At 45.6% G+C, this 4,974-nt stretch overlaps 1 pseudogene across 1 annotated transcript; it reads right to left on the minus strand.

The window, feature by feature from the left end:
- Positions 1-477: 477 nt before the first annotated feature.
- On the minus strand, positions 478-3,129 carry LOC127488938 (serine/arginine-rich splicing factor 11 pseudogene; annotated as a pseudogene). The gene has a single exon (XR_016226090.1). The product of XR_016226090.1 is annotated as a serine/arginine-rich splicing factor 11 pseudogene (transcript).
- Between the last annotated feature and the right edge of the window lie 1,845 nt (positions 3,130-4,974).

Below are 4,974 nucleotides of genomic sequence, written 5' to 3' on the forward strand. Positions count from 1 at the left end.
CCTTCGCGCTAGCCCCACGTTCCCTATCTATCCACGCCCCGTGCGCTCTCCCCACTTGTGCCCCGCGCGCTCTCTCTGCGCGCGGCGGCTTCTGCGAGTCACACAGCTCAGCTCACGTTTCTGCCACCGGCATTCAGTCTAAGTTCCCTGGGCTAACCTGGTGAATTCCAACCTGGTGGCCCACGTCTCTGCCTCTGGTTCCAGATTTTCGCCTTTTGCTCCCCGGGCTGACTTGAAGAATTCCAAGATAGCTTATGTCTTCGCCTCGGCCTGCCCCCGCGGCTTCAATTTCCCTAACATTTTTCTCTACCCGGTATGTTTCCCTAACTTTTCTTCCAACAACAATATTCCCCTCTCATTTCTCCTGGCCTCTCCCCACAGTCCGTGGTGTTCCTTCTAGGTTTCACTTTCGCTTTCAACCTGCAGTCCGTATCTGAGTCTAAGTTTCTTCTTGCTTTCACTTTAAATCCTAACTTCTTTTTTTTTTAAGTTTAAGGGTTTTATTATCAAAGTCTTGTAAAACAATTTCAGAAACTGTACATCAACATGGCACAGACTGTAGCCTACTTTTGTATTTGCTGCACAAAAGTGAAGCTTGAAACTCCTGTAACTAGGAACAGTTGCCTAACTACTTTGCATATAACATGGAATCACTGTGTGCATATGATTACTACTGCAGTAATAGTTAACACAAATTTATTGGTTTTATACATCTTGAGATCAAATAAAAAGTACATTATCAAGTAGATTTGTCTTATTTTAAAAGCATATGAAGGTCAATTTAAAATGCACTACCCTCTTTTTCATCAATGAGTTTAAAACTTTGAAAATCAGAACAAGAGAGAACTTTATTTTACAGATGAACTCCGAATAGTTGGAGAGCTTTCACTGATGTAGATGTGGAATAAATTATTTCAGAAAAAAAAATCCCCAAACACCTTATGAAAAAGCATACAACTCTACTTCAAAATAAGCTATTTACTCACTGCCAAAGACAGTTTTATTTGAAATCTTATTTCTGTAATTAAAGCCTAATTAGCCATCAAAAAAGGTTAGTGCATATACAGACAACCTTTCAAAGTTAAACGAAAGCCACAAAAATTTAGCCATAAGGCTTCAAAGGATTATCTATCTCAAATGCTCATTTCCAGATGTAATCTAACAATGTTAATTTGTCATGTCAACAAACAAGACCATAAGTAGATCCATCATGTTGGAAGATTTTAATGACATTTAGGATATTCTTGCCACAGTAACATGCAATCAGTGCATTCCCTACATGGCTCTATTATGGCAATGAATCAAATTCTAGAAATACTCTAAGAGAACTTACTTAAGAAAGGAGATCATACAACATAAACAATCCATGCCTGCTGTAGATGCATGCAGCTTTTCATTTGTATTTAAGAAGCAGCACTAGAATAGTAAAACTGCTTACTCAGTCAGATTTCACCATGACAAGAATTGTTTACCCATGTACCATTTTTCTAAAAGCTTTTTGATGTAAATAACTAATATCAATGTCAGAAGCTTTATAACCATTTATAACTCAGCTGTATACATCTAGGTTTGAGATGAACAAATACAGCATTAAGAAATCACACAAAGGAATGACACTGATGCATGTATACAGTTGGAGTCCCAAAGAGGCAGCATTCAGTCACTCATATCCATGTCTTCTTCATGATGGTCATCCCCGTTCACTTTGGATTCTCTTAGCGAATCACCAGCTCCCTTTTCCACAGAACATTCCTTAGTTTTAGGTGAACCAGCTTCAACTGGTTTCTTCTCCTCTTTTTTCTCTTTCTCGCTGTCATATCCCTGTTCCTCTTCATCATAATCCCGTGTAACCTGTTTTACATCTTTATCACTCTCTGATTTTCTTTCCCGTTCCTTTTCCTTATCTTTACTTTTCTTCTTCTTGCTTGTTGATCGTTCCCTTTCGTCTCTGCTTCTTTCTTTGTCTTTATCTTTCTTCTTCTCCTTTTTATGTCTCCTAGGGGATGGTGAGCGAGACAATTTTCGTTTAGGAGACCTGGGTTTTTTAGGAGATCTTGTTCCACTCCTGCTTCGTCGTCGTTGTCTATCTCTGCTTGCACTTCTAGAACGTCTGGCTGTACTGTAACTTTTTGGTGGTGTTTTGGAACGTTTTTTTTCTTTGTCTTCTTTCTTTTTGTCTCTGGTTTTTGATGTGCTCCTTGACCTTCTACCTCTCTCTCTGGAATGAGATCTTCTCCGTCTTGGACTTTTGGATCGTCGTCTACTCCTTGACTTAGAATGTGATCGCCTCCTTGATCTGCTTCTTGATCGCCTGTGCCTAGAAGATGAAGGAGTCCTCCTCCTCCTGGAACGTGATCTTGATCTTGAATGCCTTCTTTTTTCTTCTTTCTTATCTGGTTCTATAGCAGCAGAAATCAGGGACTGTGCTTCTCGTACTCTTTTCATAGCCTCCTCTATTTCTTTACTAGAGGTATCAGATTTCAGACTTGGTGAAACAAGACCAGCAGCTACATGATTCAACTTGGGATCAACAGTACTCATGAGCTTCAGCAACTGATCTGCGGCAAGAGACTGAGAGTTCAAGTTTGCTCCAGGAAGCCCTAGTGCAGCAAGGGCAGGATCAAGAGTAGGAGCTCCCAAAGCAGCCAAAGGAACAGCGCCAATCTGGGTAAGAGGGTTAGGGGTAGGCAGGAGTCCACCACCAGGCAGAAGACCTGCCACTGCATTAGCTGGTGCCAACAGAGACAAAGCCTTAGTCTCATCAGGAATAACTCCTTCTGCATATGGTACGACTATCAAAGCTCTGTCAACGAATACAGTGTTTGTCAGATGCTGTGCCACAACTGCTGAGTCTGGATCATGGAATTTAACAAAGCACACACGAGATGAGACTGGCAGAGGTGAATCATCTGGCGGGAAGAGGCGCAGTTCGTCGATCTTGCCTAGGAAACCGAAGAGAGTCCGCATCTGCTCAGAGCTAGCGCTCGGGGAGACATTAGTCACCTGGATTACCTCGGTGCCGCCGCCTCCGCCGCCGCCACCACCACCTCCGCCACCGGGCCCGCCGCTGGGGCCTGGGCCCGCAGTGCTGGGGACGACGGTAGTGTTGCTCATAAAATCCTAACTTCTTTCCCACAGTCCATATCCGAGTCTATGCCTAGGCTTTCAATAGCTTCTTCCGGCACCTTTTCCATCCGGCTTTTCCCTAGGCTCTTTGCTAGTATTTTCCCACTTCTTCCCGTTTCTTCCCTCCTAGGTTTCCTATCCGAGTCACAGCACCATTATGTCGCTCCCCGTCTTCGTGGAGGAATGACACAGGACCCTGCGTTGTTCTTTTGTCTGCTCGGCCCTCCCCGGGTTTGCTGCTGGTTCTTCCTGGGTTGGCTACTGTCCCTCCACCTCCGTGGAGGGGCGGGCCCCCTGCCACTTTCCCCACTTCCGCGGGGGAGCTGCATACCGCCGGCCAGCTCTCTCGGGGGCTGCACAGGTGTTCCTCTTAGATGTTCCTTCAGATAGATGCTCCTGGTGCATGTTGTCTCGCTCCTCCTTTATAGTCCTCTTCCACCAATCCCAACTCTGCTACGCAAATGCCGAGTATGCTGCTCTCCTCCAATCAGGAGCAGGTCCTACAGTTTATTGGTTGAACTGGAGGCAGCTGTGTAGAAGCTGTTTCCTCCTCTCCCAGCGCCATATTGTGGGAGAGCAGATGCATAGAATAAGTCTTAATTCCAGTAACTTAGTCTAGTCCGAGTTGCTCCCCACACCCAATTACCACCCAAAAGTGTCAATAAGACCCTGCCTAGATTTCCAGCTGCAGAATCAAACAAGCTGCATGTTGACATTTCTAGAACAGTTTCCCACTTGGATCCGGTGCTGTGGCATAGCCAGTAAAGCTGCCACCTGAAGTGCTGGCATGCCACATGGATGCCGGTTCCTGTCCCAGCTACTCCACTTCCTATCCAGCTCTCTGCTGTGGTCTGGCAGAGAAGTGGAGGATGGCCCAGGTCCTTGGGCCCCTGCGCCCAAGTGGGAGACCAGGAGGAGGCTCCTGGCTCCTGGCTTCAGATTGGCTCAGCTCCTGCCATTGTAGCCATATGGGGAGTGCACCATCAGATGGAAGAACGTTCTCTCTCTGCCTCTGCCTCCACATAGGTTTGCCTTTCAAATGAGTAAAGACATCAGTAAAAGTAAGGAAGAGATAAAAGGAAATGTTTTCCATATGAAGAGAATAATCAGTAGGATTAAATTTTATAGAAACAACCAAGAAGTCTAGCCGTTCAGCAATGACAATATCAAAAAATCAATTGTGTCAGGTTCACAACATAAATGTTAATATTCAAAGGTATGTGAGATGTGAAAAAAGGCATTCCATTGTGCCAAATTAGATTAAGTGAGATCACCTGAGGGTGTCTGGTACAATCTCTTCAGTCTCTGCCTGAAGGTGTTTGTTTCACACCTTATCAGTCTAGGCCTGGCACTGTGGCTCAGCAGGTTAGCACCCTGGCCTGAAGCACCAGCATCCCATATGCATGCTGGTTCGAAACTTGGCTGCTCCAATACTTTTCCAGCTCTCTGCTGTGACTGGGAAAGCATTAGTAAATGATCCAAGCCCTTGGGCCCCTGCACTCACGTGGGTGCCCCGGAAGAATCTTCTTACTCCTGGAAATATAATATTTCTTATGGATAGCACATTCACTCATCAGGTTACAATGTCTGGTTACAATCTCATCAGTCACCACCTGAAGGTGTTTTTTAAAACCTAATTAGGGCTGGAGCCCTGGCTCACTTGGCTAATCCTCAGATTCTAGTCTGGGTGGGCTCTGGATTCTGTCCCGGTTGCTCCTCTTCCAGTCCAGCACTCTGCTGTAGACTGGGAGGGCAGTGGAGGATGGCCCAAGCCCTGGGGCCCTACACATGCATGGGAGACCAGGAGGAAGCTCCTTGCTCTGGATCAGCTCAGGGTCCGACCCCAGC

Source organism: Oryctolagus cuniculus, chromosome 19, assembly GCF_051225735.1.
Source record: "Oryctolagus cuniculus isolate XC-2025 breed Fujian yellow rabbit chromosome 19, ASM5122573v1, whole genome shotgun sequence".
Taxonomy (NCBI): Eukaryota; Metazoa; Chordata; class Mammalia; order Lagomorpha; family Leporidae; genus Oryctolagus; species Oryctolagus cuniculus.